A 27805-nucleotide genomic window follows, 5' to 3' on the forward strand; every position below is an offset into this window, starting at 1 on the left:
TTAATCCCATGATGGACGAGAATTAAGAGCTGTTAAAAAAAATTCTAGTTCTCTCCAAATGACTGTGTTCATAGAACTAAAATTGAATACTTAGAACCAGTTTAGATGTCCACTCTTGGCACTATAGCCAATTGACAAGTTGGGGGAAATCAATTAATTCTGCACTTTGAGCTGAGGTTCCCCCTACTAAAGCTCTGGCTTCCAATACCCTGGTCAGACTAGTGACAGCTTGATCAACATTGAGTCCCAAAGACTAGGCTGCTTACTTTACAGTTGGTAAAACACATTTTACCTGAATTACCCAAAGGGGATACCTTTTAGATCAAGATTAGAATACATTTACTAGATCACTCTGTAGAATTTGAATCTGATTCTTTAAAAAGCAAGTTACAGAAACATGGTTTTCTCTCCACCCTCATTTTAAAATTTGCCTAATGGCTTAACAAATCTGACTTGTTCCTTTGCATAAATACAGCAAGATTGGAGAACTCTCCATTTGGGGTACCCCAGTTATTTACTGAGAAGTCCTGGGGGTTGGCTAAAGACAGGAAACACCAATAATGGCATTAATCTTATGTGTCACGTCAGAGTTACCCAGGCCTGACCTGTCCCACGATGAACTGGATGGCCTCAAGTCTTCAGGTTGAACTGGAGGTGGCCTTGGGCCTCATTTTCCATAGAGGCATCCTGGCAGAAAGGAGTCCATCCCCTCCTTCTTCAGGGCTGGGAGAGATCCTGGTCTCCAGGGTTTTTCTTGATGCTAAGAGTAGGCCCAGGCTGTGTCAGTCACACAGATTTCCGGATTCCTCATTCTCCATAGCAGTGGTGATTTCCATTCTTTCTTTGAGCCAGCCGGCCTCTAGGGTCTCCCTGAGGTTTGTAGAGTCCTTGAAACAGTACCTGTTAAATACCTGCTCCTGTCATTTAGACCAATCCCTTGACTGTTTCCCTGAAAGAGGGCTTTGGGGTCCCATAACTGATTTTCCTGTCTGCAGAGGGGTAGACCCTATTACAGAGAGGAAAGACTTTTATTTGGATTTATGCAAACCAACATAGTGCCATGAAGCATCAAAAACATACTGAAGGTACAAAAGAAGAGAAAAGCAAACATTTCACTTTACTCACAATGAGATGCAATACACCCATTTGTTGTGGGTCCTAGTCAAAGAAGCTAAAATCTGTAGAGATAAAGTATACAATTTAACATCATATTTAACCCATTCAATCCCATGTCGAAAACCTTGACTTCCCATTAATAAGAGCACTGTACCAGAAGTCCAGTGTAGAGTAAAACATGTCTAAACCATTTAATCACATTTGAAAAAACTTTGATTTCCTGCAACTTTTGAAGAATTCTATTCCCTAAGAGCACTGTAATAGGAGTCCAGATAATCCATCCAATATCGTCTTCATAGATTCTACCAAAAAGGTACTAGAACAAGATTTCACACTTGTGTATGAAGGTCTCTGAAGGTCAAGTTGATACCTGGTGACAAAACTTTGCATGGAATAAAGTTATCAGAATAATAACATGCATTTTTATGTACTGGACAGACTGATTAACAGCCAGTCTGATTAACAATAGTCAGTAAAAGTTCCCACATTTTCCACAAAAATCTCCATTCTTATCTCAAGCTTTAACCTAGGCGCAATGCTATGGCTTCAGACTATCAGACTGACACCTGAGATTAATCTATTATAATTCTTTGCTAAGTATCTCTAGAAAGTTTAGTTACCAAAAATCTCAGAGATCAAATAAAATACAGTAGGATAAGTTTTGCAACCAAATTCATACCTCTAAAAAATCATATTTTAACTAAACCATTACTCTTTGAACCTGTTTTTCCACAATTATTTCAGCTCACATTCTAATAATCCAATGCAGATGCATATGTACATTGACACAATAGCATAAGACCATCGATTTTTTTAAAACCATCAATTTTTATGAAACATGAGTATACCTTCTTTGGCTTAAGTTCAATAGTTCTTGTACCTTAGTTATTTCAAATCATGAACTTTCTAACTTTAACAATTCCACAATACAAACATGCTTTCAGACACAGAAAGAACCCTTTGTTTTTTTGTTTTTTGTTTTTTGTTTTTAACCAAACTTTGATATAGCATAGAAAAAACACTTGGACTGTCAATGTTTATGGAAACATAAGAAAACTTAATTTTGATAGCTTCTGTACCTCTGTTACTTGTAAAACAGCTAAATTCCTCATTAAGATTGGCTGAGGCTTGTAAGATAAAGCCTTGCATCCTCTGAACTTTTATTTCACTTTAGTTTTAGTATTACTTCCGCAGCTCTTCCTAGATAGTACAGATTCTGAAGTTCAGAAGAATTACAACTTTTAATAGCCATTTCTTACAATAAGAAATCTAGATTGAGAATTTTGCTTTCTCTGTAGGCTCAACATTCTCATAAGAAATCTTTGTTTAAACCTGGTCTAACAAGTTCCAAAAAGCACCTCGACCCTTTAAATTGCTGGACTGCATATCACTTTGATCTCTTGTGGTGATCCTGCTTCCCCAGGTCTAATTTTTACTACTGATTTTCACTCTGGCTCCAACACTCGAGTATACAACATAGAGACAGACAGACAGACAGACAGACAATGAACTGACTAAAAAAACACCACTACATGTGCACACGTCTGTAGTTGATTGATCGATCTAACTCTTCAAAAATGGCAGGGAGAAAACTGATATACTGAGAAAGGAAGGAGCAGTCCCCAGGGCAAAGTTAAGCCCTGTCAGCTTAACTGTTAAATCTAAATTTTCATTGCCCAGGGATTTTCCCTATCTACCTGCCTACATCATTGGCAACAGCTATATGTCCTATGTCTCATGTCTCCTCATGTGGCGACCAATGTGGTTGCTGATGCAGGGACCTCTGATCCTGAAGCAGGTCCTGTACCCAGTCCTGCTGATACCCAACCCCTCAGGGCCCTCCAAGCCCTGGATTTCACCTTCCCATGTTCTTGCACCTGAATTGCCTCATGCCCTTCAACTCCAGACCAAGTCCGGGTTTTTTCATCACCATTTCACCTCAACTGTTCCCCGGATGTTGTTACCGCCACAGAAGTTTAAGAGTTTCATTCCCACCCTGGATGAAGATTCAGGTAAAGAATTACCCTCTGTAGGGGGCTGGAGCGATAGCACAGCGGGTAGGGCGTTTGCCTTGCACACGACCGACCCAGGTTCGATTCCCAGCATCCCATATGGTCCCCTGAGCACCGCCAGGGGTGATTTCTGAGTGTAGAGCCAGGAGTGACCCCTGTGTATCGCTGGGTATGACCCAAAAAGCAAAACAACAACAAAAACAAAAACCCAGAATTACCCTCTACATCCCATCGATTTGCCATTCCACACCAGGGTTTGAATGACAAGCTGGCAACACATCAGAGGCTCCCAGTTGATCCAATGATAAGATGGACTCAGGATCAGAGTCCACCTCTAGATTTGTCTCCTAGAGGGACAAGCACAATTCCAACTGTAGATCTAGAACAACCTGAAGACCAGACATTTGAAATGCCTGCTCCACCTCTAGTGCACAGATTCCAAAAGTACTAAACTTCATTATTTCTCCTGAAAACAGGAGGGAGGGTCTAGTTGGCCGTCACCATGCCGCTAAAATTGTTGGAACTCCCAGAAAATCTAAGAGACCCCATCGTCTGCCACAGCAAATGCAGAATGATTATTTAGATTCTGGTATGGATATCTTATCCTGAGTAGAGTGAAACTTTGGATGTACTGGGAGGTTCAGAGCAACATCCACAGATCCCTCACAAGATTGAATCCTTTTCACCCCAGTCCCAGCATCCAGAACCCTCTGAAAAGATAGAACAGCTTCCCTTTAAGGCCCTGGAAGCTGAAGTTTCAGCAAGCACACAACATACCCCAGCTGCACTTCCAGTATCTCCTAGAAACAAAACCCTCTTTAGTTCAGGACTCAGATTTGCTGTCCAGTACCCCTGAAGAGGGTCATACTGCTTCAGTCCTGCCAAAAACCTTAGTTCAGCCTACATTGGCTGCTGAGGAAGGGGGATCTCCAGTGCCTCAGGAGGTGGAAGCTCAGCCTTCAGAGTCATGCCTGAAACTGGTAGTGCAGTCTTTACTGCAGCATCCAAAGAATGAGCTGTCTGCAATCCAGAAAGAAGCCCATCTTTCAAATATATCTTCTGTCACCATCAAACCTGCCTATCTGCAGATTACCAGAACTCCAAGAGTCACCAATGAGGGTGAAACATCAAGCCAGCCAGAAACCCTAAATCTAATTCACACTGCAGAGAGCCTTGAAGAGAATAAACAATCTCTAGGCTAAGAGGAGGCCCTGCAGTGAATCTACTTCCTGGAACTTTGATGCTACACATTGTAGAGAAGGGAATGTCTAGAGCTGGGAATGTCCCCTGATTTTGTGGGGCCTGGGGCCGGCCCCACTGTAAGTTTCCCGAATTGGGGTCACCAGCCACGCCAAGATGGGAGGGACAATCTCTGGCCCAATGGATGTTTTCCCTTACAACATCATGGACGAGGTCCAGGTGGTGTTCTCACAGTGGCACTGTTTGGAGGTGCCCTGCAGTCCTTATGGAAGTGGCCTGATCTCCCACAATTAAAACATTTGCCCTGATCTGTCCTCTGTATGGCATAGGCCTCAACAGCATTCATAGGTGCCTGGTGCTTGATAGAACCAACATTCCCACATGCCTTAAAGTACCCCATAATGTCCTCCTCCTCCTCCTTAATGGGGCACAGCACGGCCTGGCAATCCTCATTAGCATCTTCAAAGGCCAGTTCTTTTGACAGAAGCTCCTGAGTTTCCTTACCCTTCACCTGCTTTTCTATGGCTTCCATCAACCTCCCTGTGAAGTCTGCATAGGGTTCTGAGGCACCCTGAATAATCTTAGTATAGCTTATTATAGCTTAGTATAGCTTCCCTTCAATTCTGCACTGCCTTGGATATTCCCTGCCCTGATACAGTTACCATTTCTCCCACCCAGAGTCCCCACAGATTAAATTCTGGTGTACAGGGACAAGATTTGAGCCCTGAGGTAGAAAGGGAGCTTGTTCAAGAGAACCTTAGAAGCAGCACATCAGGTTTTCACGGTTATCTGGAGGATTCCCTGACAGTGCAGGTAAAGGCGTCTCTGATCCCTGACTCCATTCCTCATGGAGCATCTAGAGGCTCACCGACAAGTGAGCCTTCAGGGAACAAGAAGCTATCCCACACATGGGATATGCGGAGCTGAGTTCTGTACCTGATGGGCATCAGGTTCTGAGCCAGGTTTTGAGCCAGGACAAAGACTACATTTTCATCATATGAAAGCACCGACCTCACAGTGCTCGGGGAACCTTCTGTCCTACATGAAGTGCAGACTCAAGGACCAGAGCACCCAGAGAAAAGCTTTTCTACTATGGAGCAAGAATCGTCCCAGCCTGTAGAGAACCTTCATGATTACCTTCATAACCACTCAAGGGGATCTGCTCCACCCTCTATCTGGAACTGGCTCCCTGTCATCCAAGTTTTCTTTATCAGCACCTAAAATTTCCAAAAGTTATCAGTTGCTACCTCAGACTGCAAAGAGGTATAAGGCTCATCGTAAGAAACCTGAAAGTAACAAGTCTGAGACCACTAAAACTGGTTTATCTTCCGCAACCCAGCAGGACGTCATGCTTAAGATTCCTGAACATCTTGAGGTAGTCATTTCTTCGACTCAGCCAGGCACCTCTCCTAAAACTCCAAACTCTCCAGCTCAGACTTACGAAGCATTCCCAAGCCAGACTCTGGAGAATCAGAAGATGACAGTTTCACCAAGACCCCCTCACGCTTCACCTTCACACATCCCCAGTGTCGTGAGTGAACCTGCCAACGTGGTTGTTGCTGTAACAGTGCACCCCAGTACAGTAGCAGGGCATTCTCCACGTGGGCAGCAGGCTACAACACACTCAGCCCCTCTTTATAATATGGAATCTTTAACCCTGAATGAGGCCCCGCCCCCTTACCCAAAAAGGGAACCACAAATCAAAATCTAGGGCTCTGTAATGAAATAACTTATCCTCCAGAACCTGATGTGTCAACAGATTCTGTTGTGAGTCGGGATCAACCTCTGCCTCTGACATTGCCCAAAGTTAAATCTGAGGCTCAGAGGGTTAGCACAACTTCACCACCCCAGTGAGAGACCCCAGCCAACTCTCTGGTTTCCACAGGAAAGCTGGGACTTTTGGCACTGCAACAAGATGGCCCAGATCTGTATTCAACTCCCTCTGAAATGAGGAGGGAATCATTTCATACTTTCTTCAGTCAATCAGGAAGTCCCGACACAGTCTGAAGGACTTCAGTCTTCTCAAATTCAGCAGGAGGGCCCACTTAAGAATCCAAGCTGACAGTGAGGCTCCAAGGTGCACAAAGTGTAGATCTGTCTACAGAGTTAACTATGGATCCTGTAGCTAAATCTGTACATCAGAATGTCACAGCGTCACCTCTAGATCTCGGTGAAGCTCAGCAACCACAACCAGTGTTATCTAAAATGACACTTTCTCTAGGTTCGGGGTCCATGAGGAAGACTCTGATCACCCTGCAGTCAGCCTTGAAAAGATTGAAGCTACGCCAGGTCAACAAGAGGCCATTGCTCAGACTCCAGATCTTCCTGAGGTGAACACTTATGCAGTCTCTCAGGAGATCCCAAAAAACTCACTAGAGCACCCTGAGATTAAACCATTTGCTCAGGATCCGGTCTCAGCTCGTCCTCTACAGACTACTGCAACAACCAGATCTGTAAACCAGAAAGAGACCCCACCGCAACATTCAGTCTCTCAGGAGGACTTGACTACAGATGAGCCTTCGAATGATTCTCAAATATTTTTATTCCAACAAGAAAATGCAGCTTAGGGCCGGAGTGATAGCACAGCGGGTAGGGCGTTTGCCTTGCACGCGGCCGACCCGGGTTCGATCCCTGGCATCCCATACGGTCCCCCAAGCACTGCCAGGAGCAATTCCTGAGTGCAAAGCCAGGAGTAACCCCTGAGAATTGCTGAGTGTGACCCAAAAAGCAAAAAAAAAAAAAAAGAAAAAAAGAAAACGCAGCTCAGTCTACAGAGCACCCTGAGATGATAGCATCACAGTCTGTTCCCCAAGAGAGCCAAGCGCAATCTCCAGGCTCCCAGGAGAACCCAACTCTGTTTCCTGGATCTCCCCAGGAGGATGAATCATCTCCATCTCAGGAGGTCCTGGCTTCATTTCCAGGCCTCTCTGAGAACATGGAATTATCTGGCAGGCAGATTGTATCTTCAACCACTTCAGAAACACAGATGTTCCAGAGTGAGAGGGTAGTTCTACATTCAGGACAGACTCAAACTCAGCTTTCACCAGACAAGGAACCTGCTGAGGAAATGGAAATTTCTTCACCTATGCAGGAGACCCTCACCCAGCTTTCAAAGCTACCAACTGATATCCTTTTGCCTCAGGCTCCAGAGCATTTGGAACAAACAGTTTCAGCATCAACTCAGCATCCATCATCAGCCCATGTCACGACTATCACGGCAGAACCAAGTAGGAAGAGCAAAGGTTCTGCGACCCTGAAGAAGACTACCACTCCCACAGAGCACACTGTGACAAAACCATCAGGGCATGTGCAGACTCATTCAATCTGGCTCAACTAAAGTTTCAGCTCTACCCAGTCTGGGGGTTCAAATCAATATTTGGCTGTAACTCCAGAACGCACAGTGAAGAATAAACCCTTGCAACCCTGACGAGTACCAGTGCTACAGAACACTCAAATGAGACACCTATCACACCGTCTCTGAGTCCTCATTCAAACCTGAGTAAAGTTGCATATCCACCTATAAACAAGGATGTTACTGTCACTGAAGGCTGTTCAGTTATATCTCCATCGTGCAAGAGACTCCAGGTCAGCCTACAAAGGCCCCAAAGAAAGCTGAGGTAGCATATCAACAAGTATCACTTCGACAATCCCCACACAGGGATTGCCATCAGAACAGCATCAGCAGCAGCACACAGATCTGGGTGAACACACATCTGTATCTTTGGACGAAACTCCACAACCAGAAACATCAAGGACAGCTCATTCTTCCCTGTCTCACTCTTCTGCCCTGCCCTGTGTACGATCTTCTTCAGAAAAGGCACATGTAGATTTTCCTGAGCAACTGGAACAGAATGTACCCATGACCTTCAACATATGTGAGCTCTTTACCTGCACAAAGAATACCCTCTCCTGTACTGGTCTCAGTCCAGAGAAGTGGCTCGTAGGATGCTTGTGCCAAGGCCCAACATCAATAGCATCTTCACTATACTGTACGAATCACTATACTGTAAGAAATATGTTTTTTTGTCTTTTTGTCACATGTATTAGTACAGCACACTGGCTTGTGAATGTGGGCAGATTGGTCTGTTTAATAGATATTTAGAAATGGATTTTCTGGGCTGAAGAATGTGTCGTTAAGAAAATTTCGTTGACATAAAGATATTTGTGCTAATTTAACTGTTTATGAAAGCATTGATTCTCCATGCCATCCACCTCTGGACATTCTTCATTTGGGGGCTGGTCTGATGACTGTACAAAAGGGATCCAGTCCATATTTTAATTTTTCTGTTTATTTTTGAATTTAAATACTTTTCATGTTCACTGAACCTTTTTTGAATTGGTGGTCCTTTGCCCATTTTACTGTGTTTATTGCTTTTTTATTGATAAGTCACTTTAGACACAAGTGATATATAGAAAAATATTGACATCCAAAGTAGCCGACTTGAGTTTTGTATGTCATTAAACTTGAATACAACTTGAATACAAGCAATAAATGACGTTTTAGCTAATGAAAGCATGGTAATCATAGGAATTTGATGCCAATTGGCAAGAATGGAAAAGGCTATAACTAGTTAGTTCATATCTTAAAATATCTTTTTATGTAGCCATTATGGTTTACTGTTTTACAGTACTGTCCATGGTAGTGTTTCATGGTAGTTGCTCATGAGTAGGTTTCAGTCGTATACTGTTTCAACACCCATCCCTCCACCAGTGTGCATTTCCCAGCATTAGTGTTCCCATGTTCCCTCCCATCACCCCACCCCCCACACTCTGCCTGCCTTAAGGCAGGCACTTTTCTTCTCTCTGTCTCTGCCTCTCTATCTCTGTCTCTCTGCTTTTGGGAATTGTGTTTGCAATATTGATACTGAAGGTTATCAAGAATATCCCCTTATCTACCTTCAACACTCAATGTTTGTCCAATGTGATCATTCCCAACAATTACTGTCATACTGGCGTCTTCTCTTTCTTGCATACCCTCTGCCCCACACACATCTGTGGTTGAGTTCAACCATTGACCCAGTCTTCTTAGCCCGTTTTTCCTGGTTGTTGGTGTACAACATCCCAGAATCTCTGGCCTAGCTAGGCTTGAATGTAAATATCGTTTTCCTGTGCATAACACAATTCTCTCCCTACTTTTATCCATAAATCTAAATTGAAATTTTCCATATTTTTTGGCTTAAACCAATGACAGTACTTTTGTATTCTCTCAAGGAGGCATCTTATTATCTGTTCCTTTAAAGGCAGACCAGCTGCTTTTGTTAGAGAGTTCAAAGTGTCAACATAGGCATCCTGCTGAGATGTTACAGAATTACCCATTGCCCTTTTTTCCCTTTCTTCCTTTATTTATTCTTTATTTCTTTCTCTCTTTCTTTCTCCTTTTCTTCTTTTCCCTTTTTTTCTTAAGTCCTGCTTATCTTTCTTTGTTCCCTTTCTTTCTCTTTTTGTTTTTCTGCCTTTTTTTCTACCTATATTTCTTTAATCCCTTTCCTTTTCTTCCCTTTCTTTTTTCTCTATCTATATTTCTTTATTCCCTTTCTACTTTTCTTCTTCCTTTCTTCACTCTTTCTTTCTTTTCTCTCTTTCTTTTTCTTTCTTTTCTCTCTTTATTCCTTCCTTCCTTCCTTCCTTCCTTCCTTCCTTCCTTCCTTCCTTTCTTTCTTTCTTTCTTTCTTTCTTTCTTTCTTTCTTTCTTTCTTTCTTTCTTTCTTTCTTTCTTTCTTTCTTTCTTTCTTTCTTTCTTTCTTTCTTTCTTTCTTTCTCTTTCTCTCTTTCGTCACACCCAGCGATGCACAAGGGTTATTCCTGGCTCTGCACTCAGGAATTACCCCTGGCGGTGCTCAGGGGACCATATGGGATGCTCGGAATTGAACCTGGATCGGCCTCGTGCAAGGCAAACGCCCTACCCGCTGTGCTATCACTCCAGCTGCATTGGGCACCATGTGTTGCAATAATGTTGCTGTAAGATTTGGTCAGACAGTCTGAGGCATTTAAGATATGCATGCAAAAGAAATATACATTTTCTGGGAGGATCACATAACTGTCTCCAGCGTTTTTGTGTTGTGGCCTGCTGGAGAGCAGCTTGTTCAGTCCCCTTTTATTAACTAGGTTGATGTTTTAACCAATGATATTCAGCCACATAGGCAGAATATGCAAATTAACTTCCTCAAGGGAAACAGTATCAAAGTCAGTTACAGCCGTTAGTATGGTCCGTTAAAGTTACAGCAACAGGAAAAACGATTTTTTTTTTTTTTACTTTACTTCCAAGCCTAGCTAGGCCTGAGATTATGGGATGTGTACACCAACATTTCCCCCTTTTTTGTTTAAAATGATCAGTAATAAAAAATACAAACATTTTCACAAATCCTTCCAGTAATACCTCAAGAAAATCTTAAGAAAATCTAAACTTACTCTACAGAAATTGTTTTTCATTTTACAATACAGAGTTTACACACATTAAGCAATATATCAGTTCCAGTCCTCGTTCAGAGACATTTGTCAAAAAAGACCGATTAGTCTCTAAACAAAAACAACACTTTCATGCCTTTTTGGACGAACTTCACAGTCCAGCTTTTTCTACAATCAGTAACTGCCGAAACACTCTCGGTATCAGATTCTTCTTTCATAGACAAAGATGAATCGCCAGCATCCATAAGCCAAATTAGAAACTTCCTCTTTCTCAAACTTCACAGATGCCCGGATAAAATATGCATGGAATATCATCCAGTCTTATATAATAAACCTGTTTTCTCTTAAAACTTATGTTTTGAACTAAACCAGTATCTTTTGAACCTATTTTTATGTACAATTATTTCAATTCTTTTTAACAACTCAATATAGTGCAGATACAAACAAAAATTATAATGTACATATTTAGAGAAAAAATGTACTAACTAATAAAAACTTGTATTATTTTTACAAAGCATGAGGAAAACATCTTTTTAATTAATTTTAATAGTTCTTATACTTTAGATATTTCAAATCATGAATCTTTTACACCAATCTTTAACAATTTTTACCTTGGTTTCATGCTCTAATTTTACAAGTCTTCATAAGCTCCAAAAAACAGTCAAACTTTAAAAAATTTTTTGGAGTACTTATTACTTACCTTTAATTCTGATTTCAATCTGACTTCAATATTTAAACACTTAACACAGACAGACATACAGAAAGGCAACAAAATCATATGCATGTGCATTCATACATACCTGATCGATCGATCTGACCCTCCAAGAACCAGGGAAGAAAATCTGATGGACAGAGAAAGGAAGGGCAGTCCCCAGGGTAAAAATTTCCTCCTAAGATTGGTTACCTTTTACTTTAAACCCCATTAAATGTGGAGTGCTACTCTTGGAATATTAGCCTTGTGAGGTATGTCAAGTTTCTGCTTTCTAGTAGAGTAGTCTATAGGTGTCAAGTTTCAATTTGCCCATTTGAAATATATCATCAGTGTGAGATCTGTGCCATGATCTTGACTAATTTCTCCCTTCCCATTGACCTATTCAGGAATGTCCAGAATAGATCAGACGTCAAAACTCTATGGTAATAGCACTGACAGAATATACCTACCACAGAGCCTTTGAGACATAGCCTTGTATGGTGCCTTCCCTTTGTCACTAAAATCATGATTTAGTTCTTTTTTAATTTTTTTAATTTTAATTCTTGTTTTTTTATTTTTTGCTTTTTTGGATCACACCTGGGTGTGGCCCCCAAACAAAACAATGCACCAAAGGAACCCCACCAAATAATAAAGAAATGTTCATTAAAGCCAGGGGTGTGTGATAGAGGAAAGTGTGATTGGGAGGGGCACATTTGGGGCCTCTGTGAATCTGTACTTCTTGTCAGGAATATGTCTTGGGGCCTTTGCTTTACTGTTCTTTCATGTTGGGGGGTGCACAGCCACTGGTTCTGGGCTCAAGGTTTACTCCTGGGGGATCATATGGGGTGCCGGGTCTGACCCAGTAAGCCATGTGCAAGGCAAACGCCCTCCCCTCTGTACTATTGCTCTGGCCTCAATCGTTCTTGAGTATTTGTCATGTGCATTTTGTGCTCATTTTACTTCCCAGAACAACAACAAAAATTTAATGGTGTTCAGTTTCGAAGGGTTTCCTTTACAGGCTTAATTTTATTCTTTATGAGGTATCCAGAGTAATGTTTGGGAAGAGAGGAGGGAGTGGCAATCCTGTGGTCCTGGTGTCACTCAGAATTTGGATCTGACAGATTTTGTGACCTAGATAATATGCTTTATATAGGTTACTTGGTGAGAAGAGTCAATAGCTGTGTTGTGTGCATGATGGATATAAGTGTGGACAAAACAAAGAGTATAAATAGAGATCACTATCCCTAAGTTAAATAAGAATTGGGGTCTTTAGAAAGCACCATTATTATGTGTAAGAATTAGTCTTATGTAGTAAGTAGTCATAGTTATTTTGCATTTTGGTCCAGAAATAATTTTTCCATTTCGCAGACTTCTCAGTGACAATTCTTTGACTGAATTACATAAGGATTCATTTGAAGGTCTGCTATCCCTCAAGTACTTGTAAGTTAATCATTTATTTATGAGTTTCTAGATCTGTTGCTTATAAAACAAAGGGTGTACAAGTTAATCTTTATCATTTCTTCCAGCAATACTATTCCATAGTTTTGTGATTATAGCATTAACAACCTCTCATGTCATTTCTGGCACTAAATTACATTTGCCTGTATATATATATATATATATATATATATATATATATATACATATATATATATATATACATGTACATATATAAAAAACCTCTAGGCTTACTCTTCAAGCCCATGTTCTTCCTGGATCATGTACTTTTCTTACTTGTCCCCATGACTCTTTGTTTGCTTTTTCTGCTCTGGAGAATTCTGGGTTATCTCGTGAACACATTCTTTCTCTTTCCCACCCTCCACATCTTTCTAAGAAAGTTTCTTTCAATATAAACTATTTTGCTTCACAAAAGGTTTTTTTTCAAACTTTACTAATAGATGAAAAGTACTTATATCTGTAACTCCCATATAAACCTAAAGTAAGTGCTAATTTACCATCTCTTCTATGTCCATGTAGAGTTCCTTTAATCCTGAATCCAATCCAACACATGGTCCTGTTTTACATAGCCCATTAAGTTAAGAATTGTTTTTGTCAGCTGGGGAGATTGCACAAATGGTGAGTGTGATGCTTAGCAACAGGAGGCCCAGGATGGACTCCCAGCAGGACATGGTTCTGGGCTCTCCATTCCCTGACCCCCCAGTAATGTCCCTGAAGTAGCCCCTGAGCACTACTAAATAAAAACAAAGATCTATGCAAATATGTTCATGTTTTTATTTTTAATTTTTACTTATTTATTTATTTATTGCTTTTTGGATCACACTCAGCGATGCTCAGGGGTTCCTGCTGGCTCTGCACTCAGGAAACTCAGTAATTACTCCTGGCAGTGCTGGGGGGACCATATGAGATGCCCGGGATCAAACCCGGGTCAGCAGCGTGCAAGGCAAACGCCCCACCCGCTGTACTATCCCTCCGGCCCCATGTTATTATTTATTTTTTTTAATTTTGTCTCTGAAGCAAGATAGATTTTATTAAAACTTATTTAGAAAGATGTGAGGGAGAGAAATTAAGAAGTATGTGTTCAAGAGAGAACACAGGCTCTCCAGAGTGCAAATAAGCCAGCAAAGAAACAGAGAAAGAAGCAAGTGAGATATTCAGGGTGTGAAGAGCAAGCCCTGAGAACTTTCAGGAGGTGCTTTTATTCAATCCTTCCAAAAGGTTGTTCTCTCTCCTTTGGGTGTTGTGGTTTGCGATAGGGGTATTGAGTGGCCATCTTGTTCTTTCCTGGAGTTGTGCATACTAAAACTTAGTCTGGGTGTTGAACAGGAATGTCTTGCACTGTTGATGTTCTCTTTATAATCTCATGGATTCTTTTGTAACTTCTCCTTTTCTGGGTGGGGCCTTGGATTTTTGCATCCTGGTGGTACCTCAGTTTCTCTTCCAAGAGCTCAGGATTTGTATTTCAAATGATGTGATCATCAAGCCTTGAGCTACTTTGTGGCTAGGGAATTTCTTCTTTAGTTTTATTATTCCCACAAAGTACATCTGCCAGCCTGCACCAGCAGGAACAGGAAAGCAGTCCTAACCTCATCACAGGCATCCTGGGTCCACCACCTGTCCCTTGCAGGAAAGAATTTCAAGAGGTGCAACAGTGAAGCAGGTTAGTTTTTATTGACTAAAACGTGCCTTGGAAGATGTGGGAGGAGAGAAAAGAGGGCGATGTTGGAGAGAGAGCACCGGGTTTCCAGAGTGCAAGTGAATAAGCCAAGGAACATAGTTGCTAGCAAGCGAGACACACGGGAGAGCACAGCTTGAAGAGGAAGCTCAAACTATGTTTGTGTATATAAAGTCGATGTTTGTGTTTTTCTGTAAAAGAAAAAAAATCATAAAAATATGCTCTGCAAAACCTAGAATATTATTATTTTTAAATTTCTGGCCTTTATTGAAAACTTTTTAAAGCCAGTTTAATAAAAAAATTATTTTAAAAATGAAAATAAACCTGAATTATAGAAAAAAAATAAAGAACTTAACTTGAATCCCATTAACCCAGAATTTTAAAACATATGTGTAGTTTCATCATTGTGATTTACAATACATTCTTAAACCCTATGTCAACATATTTCTGAATTATCTATAACTTAAATGAAAATTTAAATATGAAATACTTGGGTTAAACAGAGTGATTCTATAGCAGTACTATTAAGAACATGTGAGATTATCACGAGGAGAGTTCTGTTGTAGGAATTGTTGGGCTATTGTCACACAGACATCTTGACAGAATCTTGTAAAAAGAGAGTAGGAGAAAGGTAGAACACAGGAAAAACACCACAATGCTCTCAGAATACCAAAAAAGAGGGTAGACACCTAGACCCATGTTGGGGACTGCCCAGGACCCTGAACGAAAGAGGACCCCGAAACCTTTACCCTGGACAAACTGGAAAATTCCATTACCAGCTTTGCTTGACCTGAGGCAAAGGTGCCCTTGTGACAAAGGAAATAGCCAAACTCAAGAGGTAAAAGTAGCCCAGGGCAGTTAACTAAGAGACGCCATTAAGCCCCTAAGTAGAATACCTTCCTCTACCTTGTGCATTCCTCCTGCCAGATGCTCCTGCCTGATAAACCCTTGCCTTCCCCTCCCCACTATTTCTCAATCTACTCTTGAAGAATGTTGTAAGCCCACCTAATACACCCCGAACCTTTCCTTATTTGGTCTGAGAAGACACTTCCCTGATGATTGACAACTTATGTACCAACCCCCTGCTAAGAAAAGTATAAAGCCAGTGTGGCAGTTAATAAAGTTGCCCTTGATCGGCATGTGTCGTCTTGGGCCCCCTGTTTACTAACCTCACTAGTCTTATTTCAGGTCGGGACCCTCACAGAATCCACCTAATTAGGAGCGCTTTCCACTGTTGTCTCTCCGCGGGCCGGAGAGATCTCCAGGGGAACGCGCAACTGGCGCCCAGCGTGGGTTCGTGAGTTAGGCCACCCGATCGGACGGCAAAGCGGCGACGAGTTCGGAGCCACTCATAAGGCGTCAGGTAAGCCCCCTAGGGGTGACGCAGAGCTGGGTTAGTCTAATAAGGTACCTTTTCACCGCCGTCCCATTCACCCCTCTTAAAGATGGGGTCAGGAATCAGTCAGGAACCTGAATTTATTGAAGGCATTCAGGAAGACTTACGTGACAGACACATCGAGGTTAGGAATAGGGTTATTTTAAAGTCCCTCCCTTTTGTTCACAAGATTTGTCCCTGGTTTGTTGTTCCTTGTCCCACGATCAATTGTGTTTCTTGGGAGCGGGTAGGCTCCGAGCTCACTTCTTTTTTTGCTTCTAAAGGGTTGGAGGCTGACAAAAGATTTATGCTCCAATACTGGTCACTCCTCAAATCCATTATCACTAGTGTCCACGACAACCCCCGTTCGGCCCAGATTATTAGCACGGCCCAAGAGCGCTTAGAGGTGGTCTCCAGGGGCTGTTCCCATGCCGCCTCTCGCGCCCAATCCCTCTCGGACCTTCCTACTGTTGCTTCTGATCCCCACCCTTCGAGACCCGAATCCCTGCCCCCGGACAAGGGCATGATGACTTTAGAAATCAATGGGAAGGAGCTTTCGGGTCTGATTGACACTGGTGCAGATGTAACGATCATTGCCAAAAAAGACTGGCCAAAAGAGTGGCCCCTCACCTCCTCGCTGACTCACCTTCAGGGTACAGGCCAATCCCAAAACCCTATGTTAAGTTTGTCCACACTTGATTGGCGCACCGAGGAGGGCAAATCTGGGACTGTATGCCCTTATGTTCTGCCTGGGCTCCCTGTCAATATCTGGGGCAGGGATATTCTCTCACAAATGGGCTTTTTACTAATTGACACCAAGGGCCCCTTCCCATTGAAAAATTACAGGCCGCCAAGTTGTTAGTGCAGGTACAGCCCGGCACCCCATCCCCATTTTTGTGATAAAAAAAGAAATCCGGTGACTGGAGGCTCCTCCATGACCTCCGGGAAATAAATAAAACTATGATCCCCATAGACGCCACCCAGCCTAGTTTCCCTTGCCCATCGGCTATTCCCCACGGCAACTCTAAGATTGTCCTTATTCTTAAGAATTGCTTTTTCTCCATTCCCCTCCACCCAGAGGATTGCAAGCATTTTGCCTTTTCTCTCCCTATCACAAACTGTGCTGGGCCCCAGCCCTCGCTTCCATTGGAAAGTTCTGCCCCAAGGCATGGCCTATAGCCCTACCCTTTGCCAAAATTACGTCGCTTCCATTATCGACCCTTTTCGAGCTCTTTATCCTTCCATCTATCTACTTTGATCTACTTTGTTCGTTACATGGACGACATCCTCTTGGCCGGTGCAGCCGCTGACCTGCTTCACTCGGCTGCGCAGCGTCTGACTCAGACGCTGTAACACAGGAGTTTCCGCATTTCCTAGGATAATCCAGATGCACCCTCCCCAGCTTTTCCTTGGTTTTGAACTTGCTGCCGTGTCCAAATTATTTGCCTCGACCCCTCAACCCTTTAATCTTTATACAGATAGCTTTTATATCGCCACCCCCTCTCCCTGGAACACAGACAAAAAAAAAAAAAAAAAATTGGCAGTTGGTGACTGCTACGGGATCTATGAGCAGTAAATAATACCATGATCATTTTTTGGGGTACTTCAACCTGGACTGCCGTCCCCAGCAGCCATTCCTTCAGAAATGTGTAAGACAGTACTCGATTTAAAAGACTGCTTTTTCTCAATTCCCTTGCATCCTGATGATCACCCCTGCTTTGCCTCTAGTTTGCTAGTTTCTAATTAGAAAGAGCCCGATGTACATTGTAGCAACCCCATTGTCAGGGGGACAAGACCAAAAGTAATGTGGACGCCCGTAGGGCAGGTTTAAGAATTTCTGTGTGAATGTGGTGCGTGGGGTGCACACCGGCGTGAAAGAGGACCGGTCCGAACGAGTGCAGGAGTGTGATTTGTGCGTGTGCCTTTAGTGTGTGTGTATATTTGTCTCATTATATTTCTCTTAGTTATGCTTATTATTATCAGCAGAGAAGTCAGGAAAATGCAAGATCATGTGGTTGAGTGTTTAATAATATCAGGAATGAAAAAGAGTGTCGCTAAGGTGGTCTATCCACCTCAGGAGTAGTCTTGATCTTAAAATTGTAACATCTGACAACTTAGGTTTCAACAACTTTGTCATGGATTGTTTTGCCGGCTTATATCAACAAAAGCGCTTTCTTGACCCAATTTTAATAAGCAGGAAACTGGCTGGTCAGGCAGAGAAACGGGGAGCAATGTTCCCAATCGGCCGACAGGGCTTAACTTTGCCCTGGGGACTTGTTCCTTCCTTTCTCAGTCTATCAGTTTTTTCCCTGCCATTTCTGAAGGGTCAGATCGATAGATCAACTGCAGATGTGTGCACATGTACATGTGGTGTTTTTAGTGAACTTATTGTCTGTTTGTCTGTCTGTCTGTCTCTCTATGTGGAACACTTCAGTGCTGGAGCCAGAGTGGGAATCAGTGGTAAAAATTAGGCCTGGGGAAAACAGGATCATCTCAAGAGATCAGGGTGATATGCAGTTCAGCAATTTAAAGGATCTATGTGATTTTGGAACCTGTTAGACCAGGTTTAAACAAAAATTTCTAATTAGAATGTGGCGCCTACAACGGAATTGAAATTTTTAGTCTAAAATTCTTATTGGAAGAACATTAATAGTTATTACCAGTTGAAATTCTTTTGAATTCCAGTATCTGTACTATCTAGAAACAGCTACAGAGCTAGAGCCAGAAAACTAAAAGTGAAATAAGAATTCAGAGAGTGCAAGGCTTTATCTTACAAGCCTCAGCCAATTTTAATGAGGAATTTAGCTGTTTTTCAAACAACAGAGGTACAGAAACCCTCAAAATAAACAAAGTTACTTGTGTTTCCATAGACATTTGATAGTCAAAATTTTTTTTCTATGCTATTATCATAATTTGGTTAAAAAAAAAATATATATATATATATATATATGAATACCCGAAGGACTCTTTCTGTGTTTGACAACATGCTTGTATTGTGGAATTGATAAAGTTAGAAAGCTCATGATTTGAACTAAGGTACAAAAACTGTTGAACTTAAGCCAAAGAAGATTTACTCATGTTTCATGAAAATTGATGGTTTAAAGGTCTTATGCTGTTGTGTCAATGTACTTATACATCTGCATTGGATTATTAGAATGTGAGCTGAAATAATTGTAGTAAAAACAGGTTCGAAGAGTAATGGTTTAGTTAAAACATGAGTTTTTTGGAGTTCTAAAATTGGTTGCAAAACTTGTCCTACCAGTGTTTTATTTGATTCGAGATAACAAAAAAAAAAAAAAAAAAATTTTTTTTAAGCTACTTAGCTCAGGGTCATAAGGAGTGAGAGTTTTTAAGGATTTCCCTGGATCCCCCCCCCCCCCCAAGCATTCCCAGCTCTGCCCCAGTCAGACTGGAAAATGCAGACCCTCCTCAACAGTGAATTCTAATCACACTTTTGCCCAGCAGATAAGACTGGCTAATCCAGTTTTTTGACTCTTCCAAGTATCTGGTTCTTGCAACTTTGTGAATGAGAAAGGGCTTGGGAAACAATTGATTCTTATATTTGCATTAGAACACACAAGAAAGAAATAGTGGGAAACCTCCTTGTAGGAGGAAAAGTCTATGCTTATATTTTAACAGATGACACCTACTAATGTACTCCTGGTCCTGCTATGGCTTCATCTGGAGTAAACTTCACCCTCCTGGTACTGACCCAGACTCCACAACCCACAAGGTCCTGCCGACCTGACTGCTGCGGTTCGCGACCTCGCTGACCCTGCCCAGGACGCCGTGCCGCCCGACTCTCCTGTCCACCATGACGGGGCTCATGCTTCCACCTCCCCTGTCCCCTTATCTCCCCTTTCCCCATCTCCTTCTGATTTTTAGCCCCCCTCCTTTTTTTGGGTACCTCCCCTGTTTCCTCCCAGATTTTTAATTTTACTTGGCAAGTCCTTAATGAAGCAGGCGATGTTGTCAATTCCACTTCCACATTGTCTCCCACTACACCCTGGCCCGAGCTCTGGGTTGACCTCCGCGCCCTCCCAATGCCCAGCAGTTTCTGGTCTCTCCCTGATTACGCTGGCGGCCGCGCACCCAAAGCCGTTCCTGGCCATAGCGTCATCTCTGGCTGCTCCGCCCGCCGCCACCGCCAGAAACTTCTCTCCGACCCCATCTACGTTTGCCCTGGCGGCCGCCATAAGCTGCAACATGACCCCTCTCTTGCCCGCACTTGTGGCAATCGCCCCGATTTTTTTTGTGCCACCTGGGGCTGCGAGACCACGGGTGACACCTATAGGAAACCTTCCTCCCCCTGGGACTTTATCACGGTCCGACGAGCACCCCGGCACGACCTCTATCGATTGCAACCGTGCGTGTAATTTCCTCACCATCCAATTCACTTCTGCTGGCTAACGGCATCCCTGGTCCAATACTTTGTCCTGGGGTCTTCGCCTATATCGGCTACGATAAAGGCTTCACCTTCTCCCTTCGCCTTCTTAAAACCGCCTCCTCCTCACGCCCTATTTCCATGGGCCCCAACAACGCCCTTCACCATCTTTGCCCCCCTGCCCTCCGTCCCTACCCACCGGCGCCCTCCGGGTCCCCGCCACCCACATCCTTCTTCCGTCCTACTCTGCCTGCGGGTCCAGCACCCTCTTCTCAGCCCATCCTGGATATGGTCAACGCCTCTGCTGCCGCCATCACCGACCCCGCCTATGACCAATGCTGGATCTGCTACTCCTCTCAACCGCCATTCTACGAAGGCATTGCTGTCCTCGGCTCTCCATTGAACGTCTCTGACGCCAACGAACTCCGCTGGGAAGTGGGGCCCACGCACCGATTGACTTTGGGACATGTGGTGGGATCCGGACTTTGCCTATTGGGGCCCAATATGCTCCCCCCGTATGATTTAGTACCTGTTTGCAACCAGATTCTTGTTATATCCAATTCCTCCCTCCACGTTAATGCCACCCTCTATCCTTCCTACGTCGTGGCCCCCGCTGATACCTACTTCGCCTGTTCCTCTGGCCTGACTCTTCACATTGTTACATCTGCCTTCCTGGCACATAGCGATTACTGCATTTTGGTTCTGCTTTTGCCACGCCTCACGGTTCGCCCTGCCAATGCCCTGCTCTTCTCCTCTTCTTCCTCTCTCCTGCGCCACCGACGTGAGCCTGTTACTGCCATCACCTTTGCCCTCCTTCTCAGTCTGGGTGCTCCAGGTGCCGATACGGGCATCTACTCCCTTGTCTCCTCTCAGGAAAACTTCCACCAACTGTCCCTTGCTGTGGAGGCTGATGTCCTCGAACTTAAACAGGGCCTTAACTACCTAACTGACACTGTTGGCTCTCTGGCTGAGGTCGTCCACCTTAACAGACACGGCCCTGACCTGGCCTTTTTGAGAGAGGGGGGAGTGTGTGCCGCTCTTAAGGAGGAATGCTGTTTCTTTAAAGATAAGCTTGGGCTAGTTAAGGATAGCATTAGATGAGTGGAAGAAAGCTTAGAGGAAAGGAAAAGATTGAGAGACCAGGAGGAATCTTGGTATAAAAATTGGTTCTCCACCTCACCCTGGCTCTCGACCCTGTTGCCTAGCCTCCTTGGACCCTTCATTGGGTTCTTACTGCTAGTTTCCTTTGGCCCATGGGCATTCCGCCGACTCACAAATTTTGTTAAGAACCAGGTCGATGAGGCAACCAGACGTTCAGTGCAGGTCCACTATCAGCAGCTCTCCCAACACGACCCCGAAGGGCTGGATAACTTGGAAAAGCCCACACTTCAGCCCCTGAGCTTTGCGGAGTTCGAGCACCTGGCATCCCGCCCCCGCTCACTCTGTTCCCGGCTGTGGAAATGCCTAAGACGGGGATAGCTTGGTGCCAGTATCTGGGTGCGAACATGGCACCACCTACAGTCGTGCGCACATTTTTCTAACCCTTTTGGTCACTGCCATGTCCAGAACTGGGAGCCCACCAAGTAACCTAAGACAGGCACTCCACCCACTCGCTCATTTTTAATATAGAAAAAGGGGGGAGATGTTGGGGACTGCCCAGGACCCTGAACGAAAGAGGACCCCGAAACCTTTACCCTGGACAAACTGGAAAATTCCATTACCAGCTTTGCTTGACCTGAGGCAAAGGTGCCCTTGTGACAAAGGAAATAGCCAAACTCAAGAGGTAAAAGTAGCCCAGGGCAGTTAACTAAGAGACGCCATTAAGCCCCTAAGTAGAATACCTTCCTCTACCTTGTGCATTCCTCCTGCCAGATGCTCCTGCCTGATAAACCCTTGCCTTCCCCTCCCCACTATTTCTCAATCTACTCTTGAAGAATGTTGTAAGCCCACCTAATACACCCCGAACCTTTCCTTATTTGGTCTGAGAAGACACTTCCCTAATGATTGACAACTTATGTACCAACCCCCTGCTAAGAAAAGTATAAAGCCAGTGTGGCAGTTAATAAAGTTGCCCTTGATCGGCATGTGTCGTCTTGGGCCCCCTGTTTACTAACCTCACTAGTCTTATTTCAGGTCGGGACCCTCACAGAATCCACCTAATTAGGAGCGCTTTCCACTGTTGTCTCTCCGCGGGCCGGAGAGATCTCCAGGGGAACGCGCAGACCCAGGAGTTGTAAGCCAGGGCTAGCATGCAGAGCTCCCTCGTGCCCACCTGCGCTGGGTCAATCAGGCCTGCAGTAGATCACTTGGAGGGCCTGTTAACCCCCCACCACAGTTCCCGCTCCAGCTGATTTGGAGTAGGTTGATTGGAGAACAGGCATCTTCAATCAGCTCCCAAGTGAGACTGGTGTTTGAGAACTATTTGGAAAGTTAATACATGACGGTGTGCATTGTGGGTCAGAAAAGGAAAGCCTGGGACTGGAGTGATAGGACAGGGGTAAGGGGCTTGCTTCTGCACATGGGTGACCCAGGTTTGATCCCCAGCACCATGCAGGGTCCCCTGAGCCCCCCAGAGTGATGTGTGTGCAGTCAGGAGTGAGCCCTCAGCACTGCTAAGGAAGGGAAGAAAGGCAAGAAGGGAGGCAAGAGGAAGAAGAGGAATGAGTTTGAAGATAGTTATACCCATCTTAGTCATATGTGAAAGAACTTAAGTAGAATTCATAGATATAAAACAGTCAACTGTAATCAAATAAAAATTGAGCACTCTGATTTTGTTTGTTCCACCACTGTATAAAGAAAGCAGTGAAATTCATGAAATATTCAGAAAATAAAAATTTAGAAAATAAAATAATAATTTTCTTTTATTTTATATAAATGATATGATTTTGTTTTATATTTTAATTTTAATATATTATATATCTATTTATATATTTTATTTATTACCTTTTATCTATTGTTTATTATAAATTTTAATATATTTTATTTAATTCAAGATATTCAGAAAATATTCAAAACTAAAAATTCAAAAAGTAAAATAAAATTTGAATTTCTATTATGATAGAAAAGTTTATTTCTAAATTAGTTCAAAATTCTGTCTGAAAGAGTAACTTCATCTCATATTATCTGAAAATGGGTCAACTTTTTAGCCTAGAAAACAGTTAAATAGTAAGGTATATAAACATGAGATTGTTTATATGAATTTTTGAAATAATTATATTAAATTTAGTAATTTTACATGAAGATAAAAAAATTGAACTCCATCTATCATTGAGAACATAAAAATCACCGAATCAATTCTCTGCTCTGAGAAAAGTTTAAGTCCAATATTAGAATCAAGTAGTCATATACTTTATTCTTGAAGATTTGTGGTTGAGAGAAATGAAAGCAAGGTTAGGAGTTCTGGAACATTCAAATCTACTCATTCAATACTATTTTGGCTTTACTGGTTATTCCTAAAATTTGATATTTGGTAGTTAATTGGAGCAATATTTTCCTTTTCCTTTTTCTAGAGATTTATCCTGCAATAAAATACAGTTTATTAAAGGCATATATTTGAAGCACTGCTATATCTGCAGTATGTGTAAGTTAAAAATATGCTTCATTATTTTTGGAATTTTTAGAACACTTAAATGTCAGCTTCTGTTATTTATTTAATATTATTAGAACATTATAAATAGCTACGAAAACTGTACAGCAAATCCATTTTGCCTGTAAGTAAGGATTACTATGAGAATTACTAGTCAGAGCAATGTGAACAACAGAACCGTGGCCCTCAACCAGGATGATTTTGTACCCACATGACCCTTGATAGTGCCTTGAGGGGTTTTTTATTGTTTTAATGGTCAGATCTATAATGATACTGTTGGTACCTAGTGAGCAGAGGCCTCCAGATACACTGCTGAATAGCTACAATGCAATGGACAGCCCCCCCATAACTAGCCAGCCCCCATGTGGCAGTAGTGCTGAAGTCATGAATCCCTGTTTTAGAGAAATTAAGTATATGTTAAGCATTTGCTATTTTGTGTCTAATGCCCCCACAGCATCATAAACATCAAATAATAAACCTTAAGCTTAGGTCTTCCACAGTGATGTTTAGTGCATGAAATGCTGTGTTTATGTGAATTGAAAGTAACGCCTGGTGTGACCCCAAAAGAAAAAATATTTCTTCTTTTTCTTCTTTCTCTTCTTCCTCTTCAACTGCTTCTTCCTCCTCTTCCTCTTCCTCCTCTTCCTCCTCTTCCTCCTCTTCCTCTTCCTCCTCTTTCTTTTCCTCTTCTTTCTCCTCTTCCTCCTCTTCCTCTTCTTCCTCCTCTTCCTCTTCCTCCTCTTCCTCCTTTTCCTCTTCCTTTTCCTCTTCTTTCTCCTCTTTCTCCTCTTCCTCTTCTTCTTCCTCTTCCTCTTCTTCCTCTTCCTCTTCTTCCTCCTCTTCCTCTTCCTCCTCTTCCTCCTCTTCCTCTTCCTCCTCTTCATCTTCTTCCTCTTCCTCTTCTTCCTCCTCTTCCTATTCCTCTTCTACCTCTTCCTCCTCTGCCTCTTCCTCTTCCTCATCTCCATCCGCTTCCTCTTCCTCGTCTCCTTACTCTTCCTCGTCTCCTTCCTCCTTTTCCTCTTCTTCCTCTTCTTCGTCTTCTTCCTCCTCTTCTTCCTCCTCTTCCTCTTCCTCTTCTTCCTGCTTCCTCTTCCTTTTTTCCCTTACTCCTCCTCCTCCTCCTTCTTTATCTTCTTCTTCTTCTTCCTCCTCCTCTCTTTCTTCTTCCTCTTCCTTCTTCCTCTTCCTTCTTCCTTTTCCTTCTTCCTCTTCTTTTTTGTTTTTGTCTTCATCTTCTTCCTCCCCCTCCTCCTCTCTTTCTTCTTCCTTTTTCCTTCTTCCTACTTCCTCTTCCTTCTTCTTATTCCTCCTTTTTCTTCTTCCTTCTTCTGTCTTCTTTCTTCCTTCTTCATTCTTCTTCTTTCTTCTTTTTCTCCTTCCTTTTTCTTCTTTCTTCTTTTTTCTACTGCTGCTGCTTTTATTTTTTCTTTTTTTCTTTGATAGGAATCTTGGTTTCGAGTTAATCACCGAACTGAGCTTTGGAACGTTTCAGTCCTGGCATGGAATGACTTTTTACAAAAGATGAAAGTGAAAAAAGCAGATAAATATATATTGAAACTGTGCATAAAAACATCACACAGTTATTATTAACTCACTGGTATAAGGCCAGTGTGAACTCTAACAAGTATGTCCTGAGATCCAATCCCTTTTTTTCAAATGAGGAAACTAAGGAGGCCAGGAGATCTGCATGGGGCGTGGCAGGCTTTGCTTTCACTATTATTGATTATTGGCGCGAGCACTAACAGAAAGGCACCTGTTTGCATTGTCACTGGTATGCGCTGAATTGTGAATGAGGTTTTAAATTCCCAATTTAGTCCCAACTTTGGTTCCTGTTCATGTGCAAAGTTCCAAACCACTTAAACGTATGCAACAAAGATAGGTCATTTTATTACCTATCTGACAAATGACTGGGTTGATTAGAGGCTGGGTTGATCATAATTTACTCCCTGCATTAAATATAGCTGAGGAAAGGTCAAGGTGAGAGCCAGACAGAGAGCTCAGTGGGCTGAGGCATGCCAGGTGTAATCCAAACCTAAGCACAAACAAAACAAAAAGGTCCAGCTGAGGTGAATTGATAAGGAATTAAAGGAAGCTGAACTCCAAACCTTACTTGCAAGATCTCGGGAAGATCCCAGCAATTTTTATATTCATAATTTTGCATTTAATTAATTTGTTAAACAGGATTTTAATAAACTAGATGAATTTCAGGGCCCACAAAACCTTAATTCTTCCTGGGTTCCGGGTAATTATCTCTCAGTTTCTTGAATGAAGCATCTATAATATTAATAGACATTGAGTGGTGAACATATCAGTTAAATAAAAATCAGGTCGCCTACAATATGCCATAATAATTTGCAACTGTAAATTAATAAATTTTCCATAAATTGTCAAAATATTAATAAGATGCCATTGTTTTTGAAAGGGTGATAATCACATCTCTTACAGATGAAATCAGGAATGAAGTATGTTATGGAAATCCAACAGTGTTTGCTAATCCTAAATGTTCAGTATCTCTTTTTTTTCTTTTGTTTTTGTTTTGGGGCCACACCGCCATGCTCAGGCAGGGGTTGTTCCTGGCTCTCTTCTCAGGAATTACTCCTGGCGGTGTCTGGGGAACCATATGTGATGCCAGGAATTAAACCCAGGTCAGCTGTGTGCAAGGCAAATGCCCTACCTGCTGTTCCTGCTGTACGATTGCTCCAGCCCCAAGAATTATTTTTTTCCTTCTGACTTTCAAGTGTTTCTTCATCTACACAGGTCTAGAGTGATGACTTGTTTAAAAAATTCTTTTAGTCATTTCATCGGTACAAGTTCCATGATTGTAGCAACTGCAGACTTGACAAAGTAGAAAGGCGATGCCTTACTCAGACAGAGCAGTGGACACTCTGGCTTGTTTGTGGAACATCAGTATTTTGCCAAGACATAAGTACTAAGAGGGAACAAAGGAAACCCAAACCTTGTTCCTACTGACCGCTTGACCCCACTGTGGAGATTGTCAGTGAGGTGGGGAGCTGCACTGTGAAGGCAGACGGAGCTGGGGTCACCTCGAGGCCCTCACGCTCTCCCAGCCACATAGCATAATGGCCTGTCTTTAGATGAGTGTCCACACGAGAGCTTACTCTAAGGCATTGTTATCACTTTGGGGTATGTACTGAAATCCTGGCAGCAGCTTCTCATCGTTCAAAAGCTTCTACCTTAAAGATGAAGACCACTCAGGACCTTGGAATGGTTTAGGGGTGACTGGATTCTTTGTTATAGTTGGAAAGTTGAGGAGTTGATCACATTCAGCAACTGAAAGCGTCTGTTCTCCCAAGTGCGTCTTTTCCTTCCCATCTTCATAAGGAGATATCTTCTGTTTCAACTTACAGTGCTGCTGGAGCACTGTAGGGGTCACATCTGAGCACCACCCAGATGTGGTCCAGCTGCTCCCTTTAGGCTCCCTGCTGCCCCCACACCCCCAAACAGGTTCTACCTTCACTCCTCATCTTTATTGTTGAGAGATGTCTGAGGGTCATACACACCCCTGGCTGTGATGCTCAAATTCAGTTGCGGTGCTCACTGGAAATCCTACATCAGGGCCAGGCACTTGCCCCCTGGGCTGATGTTTGCTAAAGGCCTCCATGCTTTGGGGTGGGGGGGGAGGGCGGGAGGCTCACACACACACACACACGACCAACAGGTGTCGCTCTTCTAATCCTCGTGTATTAGAGCACCTTCTATGAGCCATGCTCACACCTGTGCTTGTCAGAGGCACGACTTCTCGGCATGGTTCTTGCGCACCCTTTCTCTTTTATATCAAAGATCAGCAAAGACCTTTGTTGCCTGAATTTTGAGGTGGATTTATATGCTTCTTGGGGTCTTGCTTTTCCTGAGACTGAACTCCACCCATGCCCACTGGCA

The 27805-nt window shown here is 42.9% G+C and overlaps 1 protein-coding gene across 3 annotated transcripts in view; it reads left to right on the forward strand.

Moving 5' to 3' along the window:
- The window catches only part of LOC129406477 (leucine-rich repeat-containing protein 37B-like), a 90544-nt gene that overhangs the window by 18918 nt on the left and 43821 nt on the right, over positions 1–27805 (forward strand). Inside the window, exon 3 of one of the 3 annotated variants that reach the window (XR_008631018.1) lies at positions 12793–12859. The exons of the other annotated variants lie outside the window; for them this stretch is intronic. The gene's annotated coding sequence lies outside the window, so the exon portion shown is untranslated. Of the gene's footprint in view, positions 1–12792; positions 12860–27805 lie in introns of those variants that run through there. 3 annotated transcript variants of the gene reach the window in all.

This window comes from Sorex araneus, chromosome 7 (assembly GCF_027595985.1).
Source record: "Sorex araneus isolate mSorAra2 chromosome 7, mSorAra2.pri, whole genome shotgun sequence".
NCBI classification, from domain to species: Eukaryota; Metazoa; Chordata; class Mammalia; order Eulipotyphla; family Soricidae; genus Sorex; species Sorex araneus.